Genomic DNA, 11582 nt, shown 5'->3' with positions numbered 1-11582 from the left:
CTTATTGTGAGATTACGCCCCTTAGTCGCGTGCGTGTGGCCAGCGACATAGCGGTGGCATTTAACACGTCATTACGGATCCTCCCGATCCATTAACAGTACTTTTAGGTACCACAAGCACCGGTCATCGTCCTCGTCGAACCCGCCGCTTGCGACGAAGGGCTCGACGAGCGAATTAACCCATAGACACAGCCCACTGAGTTCCTCGCCGGATCTTCTCGGTGGGTCGCGTTTCCGATCCGATGGTAGATTCTGCGAAGCACTGCTCTGGCTAGGGGCAATGTTAGCAGCACTCCGGTTTGAGCCCCGTGAGCTCACCTAGATGTTAGGGTGAAGCTGAAATAGCCTCTCAAGGCTATCAGCATAGGTAGGAAAAAAAAGTGGTGGCATTTTTTTTTATGCCGTTGTAGGCAGACGAGCATACGGCCCACCTGATGGTGAGTGGTTACTTCAGCGATGCCAGGGGTAGAGCCAAGCCGCTGCCCACCGTTAAGTACTCTCCACAAGCCACGTTTGAAGAAGGACATGTCATAGCGCTCGGGAAACACCGTGGAGGGGAGCTCATTCCATAGTAGGATGGTACGTGGCAAAAAAGAACTCTGGAAATGCACTGTGGATGACCGCGGTGGCTCCAGGTAGTATGGATGAACTCTTCTCCGGTGACGGGCGGATGGTAAAAAAGAGATGATGGTATTATTTCAAGCAATTCCTCAGAGCACTCCTCATGGAACATACGCTACAAAATACAGAGAGAGGCAATTATCTTCTCGTGATCGTGGAATCTAAGCCGACTACAATTTTAGAATGTAGGTAAACTATAAATTAACTAGGTGTGTATTCCTGTGCGGAGGTCATCGCACGATGGTGCCAGCCATCTAGCCAGCTAGCCAGTAGATTGGGAGAGGCCTATGTCCAGCAGTGGACAACGGTGGGCTGTTGATGATGATGATGATGACGATGATGATGATGATGATGATGATGTATTCCTGTAGGAAGCTTTTGGTATCGTTTGATTTACTGAAACAATATATTGAGTCGTCAATTAAGTCACAGCTTAAATGATAAGACGTCCGGTGCACCATATCAAGCGATGCATCGGTGTTCGAATCTCGCTGGCGAGTACAAATTTTTGTAATGAAGACTACTACAGGTGGTAGGAGCTCTTGTGAGTCCGCACGGGTAGGTATCATCACCCTGCCTATTTCTGCCGTGAAGCAGTAATGCGTTTCGGTTTGAAGGGTAGGGCAGCCGTTGTACTGTTAAATCTGAGATTTTAAAACTCATATCTCAAGGCAGGTGGCGGCATTTACGTTGTAGATGTCTATGGGCTCCGGTAACCACTTAACACCAGGTGGGCTGAGAGCTCGTCCACATAAAAAAAACACAATTAGGTAATAATACCATCCGGCTATGGAATGAGCGCCCCTCCACGGTGTTTCCCGAGCGCTATGACATGTCCTTCAAACGAGGCTTGTGGAGAGTATTAAGCAGTAGGCAGCGGCTTGGCTCTGCTCCTGGCATTGCTGAAGTCCATGAGTGACGGTAACCACTTACCATCAGGTGGGCCGTACGCTCGTCTGCCTACAAAGGCAATAAAAGAAAAAAATGTGTCAATACAAATTAACAATGAAAATAAAATCATTTGTGGAATTTAGCGAAATTAGATAATTAATTTATTGCCATCTGTTGTCGTTTGCATAAACTAATGCGCTCAAAAAGTTCTGTACGTAGAAGCCGACAAACGCTAAAGCCTTGTTCGGACTAGGCGAGTATTTTAGTCGAGTACCGAGTAATTTAGTAGCTAAATGTGTCTGAGCATCAAAAATTTAGTCGAGTAGGTTAGTAAATAATTTAGTCAAGTCAATCCATTTTGTTCTATTTTTTCGGGCGAGTAGCGAGTAGTTTAGCCACTAAATTACTCGGTACTCGACTAAAATACTCGCCTAGTCCGAACAAGGCTTAACTCAGTACTAACATTTTCTCATCGATGTCTATTTTCCCAGAAAGTTTTTATTTAAGCCGATAGATGGCGCTTTAATATATTTTTGTTTCTGAAGTCTTGTTTGATTTACGACCGGCACGGGCGTTGGGTTTAATATCATTGTCATATATATATATTTATGCATGATCGACATTCATGAATTATTAATGTACAAAGTTTTGCTATAAATTCGCGACCCAGATCTGCTGATATTGTGATCGTAAAAAACAATATTAATTTGTCGGTTCTTGTCGTGCATACATATATCATTGAAGGAATTCAGTGTAATTTCGAAATTAAAAGAACGCCATTTTGTTTTTTTTTGATGACCTCAAGTGTAGTTTGGGTTGTTTACCAGTTGAGGAAGCTCGGCGAGAAATTCAGTTGGCTGATGTTATGGGCTAAGTGTCAAGCCGAACTCTTCGATGAATACGCTGACCTGCTTTTGCCGGTGCCGGCATTGGATCTGGAAACATCAAATGCTGATAGTGGATCAGTTGGATCTATCAGGACACAGGTCTTTGACGGCGGCTGTCTGTTAGATAAGGCAGGCCAGGGTTTTAGTTAGCGGAGACTATGGTAAGGGTAGTTAGCGTGATATGGACATGTGATGCGTAGAAATGCCACTAGGAGATGTATGGAAATGGTAGTGCAAGGTAGAGGGGGAAGAGATCGACCGAAGAAGACATAGATGGGGTGTGTTAATGACGATATGAGAGAGAGAGATGAGTGAGTGTTGAGATGATGGCTGATAGAAGAGAATGGAATAGAAAAATTCGCTGTGCCGATCCCATCTAGTGGGATAAGGTGGAGACAAAGAAGAAAATTATGATAAGGATATATTATGACGCAGCCCTAACGCGAATTAGCTTTCTGATGTGGACTTCATATATTAATGGGTAGTGGAAAGCTGCGCGCAATTCCATCTGGTAGAGGTAGACGGTGTATTCCGTATTGGATTGTGAGTGAAAGATCTCACAGCCCACTTGGTTCGACTGTAATTGGTCTCATCAATTCACACGTCAGCACACAATTTTGAAGTCGTCGTGGCCTAAAGGATAAGACGTCCGGTACATTCGTGTTGAGCGATGCACCGGTGTTCGAATCCCGCGGGCGGGTACTAATTTTTCTAATGAAATACGTACTCAACAAATGTTCATGATTGACTTTACGGTGAAGGAATAACATCGTGTAATAAAAATCAAACCCGCAAAATTATAATTTGCGTAATTACTGGTGGTAGGACCTCTTGTGACTCCGCACGGGTAGATACCATCGCCTTGCCTATTTCTACCGTGAAGCAGTAATGCGTTTAGGTTTGAAGGGTTGTAACTGAGACCTTAGAACTCATATTTCAAGGTGGGTGGCGGCATTTACGTTGTAGATGTCTATGGGCTCCGGTAGCCACTTAACACCAGGTGGGCTGTGAGCTCGTCCACCCATCTATGCAATAAAAATAAACCTTTGGTTATGTGGAAGAGAAGTCTTAAGGATCAACCTCACCGTCTCGTTTTAAAACCCCTGGCATGCAATTATGATTCCAAATGGGTAAAATTAGAGCCCAGAACCGCTGTGTAGTCAGCGTCACAACTGCTAGTTTTCTTTCTCAAAGGACTTCCGAAGGGTTCGTTAATTCAGCTGCAAAAGAAACACAACTTCCTAAATAGGTAAGGATGTTTTCTATGATGGTCTACTGTTAAGCTTGTGGGGAGATTTGAATTTTCGGACACGGATACGTCCGCCCGATCACAGCACTCCTCTCCGCTGAAATTGGAAGATCCGAACACAAAATCCCTGGTGTGCTTTATCAAGAACTTTGACGTTTGTCCCGGGCGCCATTAAGCAGGCCGAATGCAGGCAACATTGGAGGAAGCTGGTGCAGAAACTGGACCAAGGTGGTCAGTAATGAGAAAACGACGAAGAAGAAGAAGAATGACGTTTGGCCGGCTCTACGCGCATTCGAGCGAAAGCTTGTTTAAGCTCAAAATAACACTCGTGATCAATCTGGGCCAAGTATGTTTTCCATCCGCCACAATCTTTCGTTTCATCATTTGTTTGACTATTACGAATAGACGTTTAATCTTATTGAATCCAGTTTTATCATAGTCTTAGAGCGTTCGTCACAATCATTCACTTGCCAAACGGAGAGGCGATCAACTAGTCGACCAGTACTATGTGTCCTCGTTCGAATCACGATCGTAAACCGCTTACGAATACGATCGGGCGCGTTTACTGATGGTAGGACCTTTTGTGAGTCCGCACGGGTAGGCACCACCGCCCTGCCTATTTCTGCCGAGAAGCAGTAATGAGTTTCGCAGGGTGGAGCAGCCGTTGTAACTATACTGAGACCTTAGAACTTATATCTCAAGGCGGGTGGCGCATTTACATTATAAATGTCTATGGGCTCCAATAACCACTTAACATCAAGCGGGTTGTGAAGCTCTTCCACCCATCTATGCAATAAAAAAAATTGGCTAAAATGATTGGAAAGCGTCGTATTTTTTTAATTTTTTTTCATAACTTTTCTGTCGATCGTAGCTTTTTGCACGATAAGTTATTCAATAAAAGCTTAGAGTGAAAAATAATCATCATTCATCATTATCCTGCCCTTCTCCCAGTTACCTGCAACATGTTTATCTCCTTCCATATTCTTCTATCATATACCATGTCTTCGCTCACTGCTCTCTTACCCATATCGTCTTTCACGCAACCCATCCATTTCTTCTTAGGTCTACCTCTTCCTCTATATCCTTCCACATTCATAGTTAACATTTTCTTACCAAACTCATTTTCATTTCGTGTGAAAACCAGTTAGAGTGAAAAACAATAATCTTCTTAATTCCATTGATTGCTTCATTAAATTTCTCACTAGTTTCTCGAAGCGAGAACAATCGAGTCGAACAAATAGTAACGCGTTACGTAGATGCAGCGAGCGATGTAAAGTATTTTGAGCATCGGCGCGAGACCTCGTGCCCTACGTAAACGCCGACAGGTCTGGAGCTTACACTTTCACGCAAAGATTATAAAATTAAAACAGACAGGTTGTGTTTGTCAATAAAATATGTAGTGATGCTGAAGCTTACAAAAGCCTTTTTTTTTGGAACGAAGTTCCTTATGGGACGATGCGGAGGGGTACCCTAACCGGGAAAAAACGTCCGTAACGTAAGATTTTTATTAGTAATGCACACAGTGTACGACTAAACTTTGGGATAACGTACAAAAAATAACATATTTTTTCATTCATTTCATTTTCATTCATTGACCACAATCTCAGAGCGTTCGTTTGCGCAATACACTAATTCTTATGCAAACAACCGTGAATGAAGTGTACCACAATAAGTTCGCACGTCACCGAATGACCGTGGGTTGTTGCGAGACCTCTAGTTTTATTTTCTTTATGCCTCGAATAGAACGTAAAATTAATATTTTTCGTTCCTATCCGGTGTCCCACGACACCACACATCTTTTTTTTATTGCTTATTTGGGTGGATGTGCTCTCAGCCTACCTGGTGTTAAGTGGTTACTGGAGCCCATAGACATCTACAATAAAAATGCGCCACCCACCTTGAGAAATAAGTTCTAAGGTTTCAGTATGGTAATAACGGCTGCCCCACCCTTCAAATAGAAACGCATTACTGCTTCACGGCAGAAACAGGCGGGGTGGTGGTACCAACGCGTGCGGACTCACAAGAGGTCCTACCACCAGTAAGAGTAAATTACCAAGTAAGTACCGAGTATTCAGCGTTATTATCGCCGGGATTTTTGAAATACAATCATATTATTACTCGTGGCTGAGCGTTTTGTGATTCCGCACGGGACTGTATCTCCGGCCCGCCTATTTCTGTCTGAAGGACGGGACGGTCGCCAATCGTCATGACATACTATTTGATACTATTCAATTGAGAGGTAGACCTCATATTTCAAGCAGGACAGTAGCATTTGTGCTGTGATCTCTATATGGTTTTATTTATTTCTAAGATACCGGAGCCCATAGACATTAACAACATAATCACCTTGAGGCGTGGTTTTTATGAGATCGCAGTTATACAGTGCAAAGACTACACCGCCACCACCACCAATTATTACCACAAGATTACCATTACCACCATTAGATTATATTATTATAATATAATAAATCATTTATTGCCTCTCACGCAGAATTAGATATAAAAAATATAGGCGAATGGAGATGGCTCAGCTGATACTCTTCAAAGTGGATGGCGTTGATTTTCAGTCACCCTCGTTCTCCTTTGGTTTATTGGGGAATTTAAGACTGGTTACGTGTGCATAAACTTAAAACGTGGTATGAACTACAATAGAAATAAAAAATAAAAAAATAATGAAAAGATGAATCCGAAAACAAAATATACATAAGCGTATGTTGTGAGGAAGCTCTCGGAAAACTATGTACAGAAAACAAAACCTCTATTAAAAAAAATGCTAATTAATATAAAATCAGAAATCATACCGACCCTCACCCGACCGCGGATTGGAACCGGCGATGACACGGATCTGTTAATTCATACTCTTTGCCGGTCCATCTACCGCGCATGCGCGCGAATCTGTTCCTAACCTAATTCTGCATACTAGTCAACTGTTGTTCCGCGATCGTCGTGTCCGGAACGTAATCCGTCGTAGCAACCCTCAATATTTACGTGAAATGTATCGCGAAGTGCCTCCAAAATAATATAACGCGCTATGCCATCGATCCGATAAACATATGCGCGTTTGCACACGTAAAGCTCGCGGTATCGCGTGTGCTTCTGTGATGAAAATGGAAAAGTTGTTTTTATTCGAACGTTAGCGGAAAAATAGAGGTGAGCTTATTTATGACTTTTATTAGTTTTGTATTACAATAATTTTTCGGGCGTTACATTTTAGAGATTAGAGTTGCATGGTAGATTAAGCTTTATCGTATACAATGTAAAATAAACCTTAATACAAAACTATAAACACAAATTTACAATAGGCGATCTTATCGCTAATAGCAATCTCTTCAGGTGAATAACAATTATTACAGACTAGCGACCCGCCCTCGCTTCGCTTCGGAAACGTTAAAACACACATGAAACCAAAAAATAAAAAATAAAAAAAGAATTAAAAAAATAGCCTATGTTAATCAGGGACAATGTCGGCTTCTAATGGAAAAATAATTTTTCAAATCGGTTCAGTAGTTTCGGAGCCTATTCGAAACAAACAAACAAACAAATCTTTCCTCTTTATAATATTAGTATAGAAAAGAAATTAACCACCATGTACTATGGACTGTAAAAATAATATACTATTTATAAATATCAACAATATAATGATAATTTTACTACTCTAATTATTATAATAAAAAAATTGAGCTGTGTTTGGATGTGTACCAGTAACTCGCCTATTTCGGTCTCTAAGTCATGCGTTACCGTTCGAAGGATAAGGCAGGCGTTCTAACAGTAAAATTATATTGAGGAACTGAATTTGACCTCAGTGAAGCTGGGTGATACCACTACGTTGTGATATCTATAGCACATGACACTCCTCGTAAAGATTGGACACAGACATCAGATATGTCAGGGTTGTCGGAGCCGGGTGGTACGTTGCAAGGATGGTCGTGGGTGCTGGTGCGGTGGTAAAATGGATACAACGCGGTATTACTACTGGTGGTAGGACCTCTTGTGAGTCCACCACCCTGCCTATTTCTGCCGTGAAGCAGTAATGCGTTTCGGTTTGAAGGGTGGGGCAGCCGTTGAAATTATACTTGAGATCTTAGAACTTATATCTCAAGGTGGGTGGCGCATTTACGTTGTAGATGTCAATGGGCTCCAATAACCACTTAACACTAGGTGGGCTGTGAGCTCGTCCACCCATCTAAGCAATAAAAAAAACATTATTATTATTATTCATTATATGTCTATAAAAATGAAAATGAAAATCATAAAGCTTTTTGAATTCAAGTAGATCGCCATATGAGCTTACAAAACGACTTCACGGCAGATTCGTAATGCAGTTGTTGCTTTCTGAATATGTGTGTGCATCAATTTTTACAAAATATTAAAGGATCAGTAGATTTCATAATTGAACAAAAAGAAAAGGGCTTTTCTTAACTTTTATCTAAGTCAATTTGTATGTCCCTCGGTTTATTGTTTATATGAGTGGACGAGTGTCCCCTCTGTTTATTGATAAGCTCAAGGACAGCGTGGTGTTAAGTGGTCACCGGAGCCCACAGACATCAACCATGTAAATGCTCCCACCAACCTTGAGACTTGACTTCTAGGTCTCAGCTTTTACAGTACAACGGCTGCCCCGTCTTCCGAACCGGCGTGTATTATTTACCCGGGTGGTCTCACATTTCGCCTCATAATAAGGAAATGGAAAACCAACAGTAAGTTGGATAGGAAAACTTACGAAAAACATATAAATCGCGCTAAAATATAAGTGTTTTTTTGGAGTTTATTGGAGTTTATTGGAGTTTACTCCTTTAGAATCGATTTACATATATAGGCCCGGGGTATGAAAATTATGGGGACCAAAATCGTACTAGCATGTCACACGAAATGCGTTATGCGCCTGATTGCGCATGTCACACGAAATGCGTTATCGCAGGTGACGCCGGGCTGCTGCGCCGGCAGTCCGCCACAAAGCCTCGTACTGATCGCGCGTTTCTCTCATTATTGTATTTTCATATATTTGTTAGTCGTTTGTTTTGTGTCTCGTTAATTTGTTAATAATCTGTAGTGTATCGTGTTGTCGTAATATAGAACTATTTCTCGTATTGTTTCGTTTAATTTTTTATATCCAGTAAACTCCAGTCGTGCGTCGGAGCGGACACACACACTTTTTTTTGCTTAGAACGTGTGAACGTTAGTAGTGTGAACGCGGTGGTTCAATTAAGACAAAAAAACACCAATATCTAAATTATTACAAAGCTTACAAAGAATGCACACGTTCGACAGCTGTTTTTTGTTTGTTATAAATTTTAATATGTTTATTTTCATATTATTAATCGCATGTACAAACAGATATCTCTCTTCAAAATCCTTTGAAGATGTATGTTTTTGTTTTCGTATTATTGTAAGCACGCGGGTCGCGAAAGAGTGTTCTTTCGGACGGGAAAGTCTTTGTAGTCTACGGTCTGTGTGGCATATATTTTTCTTTTTTCTTTTTATTTTTTTTTAAATATATACAAATATAAATATTTATTTATTTATTTATTTATTTATTAAGTTGCACCAACAAAGTGATCATCAATACAAAACATTGACAAATTGACAAAAGTTCATGGCAGATGTCACCTCAATTATAGGTGCAATCAATTGTTTACTAACAATCACGCAACGTTAACTGGTCCCGTGATAAGTTCGTAAAGAACTTGTGTTACAGGTACCAGATAACGGAAATAAATGTAAGATTTTTATTATACACATACATAAATTTAATATACATCCATAACCCTGGAAAAGACATTTATATTTATCATACAAATATCTTCCCTTGGCGGGATTCGAACCCGCGACCCCCTTGTGTAGTGACCATGTCACTTACCACTACACCAGACGGCCGTTAAAAATATACTTATATTGTGTGGTTTTTTTTTGTTTTCTCTTACTAGTGAACTAAAAATGATAATAGAAGTCGTGGTGATTCGTTGTTCGATTTTATCTCGAGTTGTTTATGAGAATCGCCCAAGCAATATTGAGTATTAAGTTTGTTTTGTACTTTAGGTTTCCGTATTCTGTAAATCAATGCTATCAGACATAATGTTATGGGAATGTCATTAGTTGAATGTTTTTTTTATTGCTTAGATGGGTGGACGAGCTCACAGCCCACCTGATGTTAAGTGGTTACTGGAGCCCATGGACATCTACAACGTAAATGCGCCACCCACCTTGAGATATAAGTTCTAAGATCTCAGTATAGTTACAACGGCTGCCCCACCCTTCAAACCGAAACGCATTACTGCTTCACGGCAGAAATAGGCAGGGCGGTGGTACCTACCCGCGCGGACTCACAAGAGGTCCTACCATCAGTACAATGTACCAGTACAATGTTTATTTGTAGTACCCCTTTCTATTACACGGTGGATACGTTCCTACAAAGTTCCGTGTTGTGCCAAACCGTGTTGTATGTGAGACTAGAAGCCATTGCAAAAATGAGAGTATTTTTTCTGAATGAAACATCTCAACTATGCCTGTATTTTTTTTCAAATATTATAGATAAAAGATAAGCAATAAAATACACGTCATTACGGACCCTTCCGATCCATTAACGGTGCTTTTGGGTACCACAAGCACCGGTCACCGTCCTCGCAAGGGCTCGACGAGTGAATTAACCCACAGCCCACTGAGTTTTTCGCCGGATCTTCACAATGGGTCGCGTTTCCGATCCGATGGTAGATTCTGCGAAGCTCTTGCTAAGGCCAGTGTTAGCACCACTCCCGGTTTGAGCCCCGTGAGCTCACCTACACGTCAAGGAGAAGCTGATATAGCTGAATAGCCTCTCAAGGCTATCTTAGCATTGGAAGGGAAAAAAAGCAGTAAAATTTCGGTTATTCCCAAATATTGTGTGTTTCGTAATGCATAGTGTAATTTTTTATATAATTATAAACAACAATCTCGTTATCGTGTTGTAGAAGAAGTATCGTGTTCAAAAGAGGGTTTTGGGAAATTTTTCTTTTCGTGTTAAAGTGGAACCGTGTTGTTAAATACCGTGTTAACACAGGGTTAACTGTGTATCATAGTTCGTATCTATAATACAATATTGTTGGTGGTAGGACGTGTTGTGAGTCCGCACGGGTAGGTACTACCGTCCTGTCTATTTCTGCCGTGAAGCAGTAATGCGTTTCGGTGTGATGGGCGGGGCAGTCGTGCTGTTAAAAGTGAGACCTTACAACTCATGTCTCCAGGTGGGTGGCGGCATTTACGTTGTAGATGTCTATGGGCTCCAGTAACCAGTTAACATTAGGTGGGCCGTGAGTGTGTCCACCTATCTAAGCAAAAAATAAATAATAATAAAAACATTTGATGCTATGGATGGATGTGCGACATTCGCTGTTTGAGATCAAAAGGTCATTAATAACAAAACACATAGACTGTCACTACACAAGGGGGTCGCGGGTTCGAATCCCGCCAAGGGGAGATATTTGTATGATAAATATAAATGTCTTTTCCAGGGTTATGGATGTATATTAAATATATGTATGTGTATAATAAAAATCTTACATTTATTTCCGTTATCTGGTACCTCTAACACAAGCTCTTTACGAACTTATCACGGGACCAGTTAACGTAGCGTGATTGATAGTAAATATTTATTTATTACTGTATTAAAACCCAATTAGAACTAAAATGAAGATTAAATTGTCAGTGACCAGGAAAACTGAAGTATTCGAAGCCTCTGAAATAATATAACGACAAAAAGAAATGCGACATCAAACCGTCAAAGTATCTATATATATAAAAATGAATGGCTGTTCGTTAGTCTCGCTAAAACTGGAGAACGGCTGGAGCGATTTGGCTAATTTTGATCTTGATTTATTTGTAGAAGTCCGGAGAAGGTTTAAGAGGTGAATAAATATGAAAATGCTCGGAATTAAATAAAAATAGCAATTTTGTTTTCCCTTT

General features: G+C 40.8%; 1 protein-coding gene across 6 annotated transcripts in view; it reads left to right on the top strand.

Annotated features, from left to right (window-relative positions):
• Positions 1–6515: 6515 nt before the first annotated feature.
• LOC101740314 (muscle calcium channel subunit alpha-1) overlaps positions 6516–11582 on the top strand; it is a 75412-nt gene continuing 70345 nt past the window's right edge. For 3 of the 6 annotated variants that reach the window (XR_002430166.3, XM_021346214.3, XM_021346213.3), the window contains exon 1: positions 6575–6797. The gene's annotated coding sequence lies outside the window, so the exon portion shown is untranslated. Of the gene's footprint in view, positions 6798–11582 lie in introns of all 6 variants that reach the window. The other 3 variants (XM_062676413.1, XM_012697895.4, XM_021346212.3) reach the window with 2 other exon arrangements.

The sequence above is a fragment of the Bombyx mori genome, chromosome 27, assembly GCF_030269925.1.
Source record: "Bombyx mori chromosome 27, ASM3026992v2".
Taxonomy (NCBI): domain Eukaryota; kingdom Metazoa; phylum Arthropoda; class Insecta; order Lepidoptera; family Bombycidae; genus Bombyx; species Bombyx mori.
This window is presented reverse-complemented; position numbering and strand designations above follow the sequence as displayed.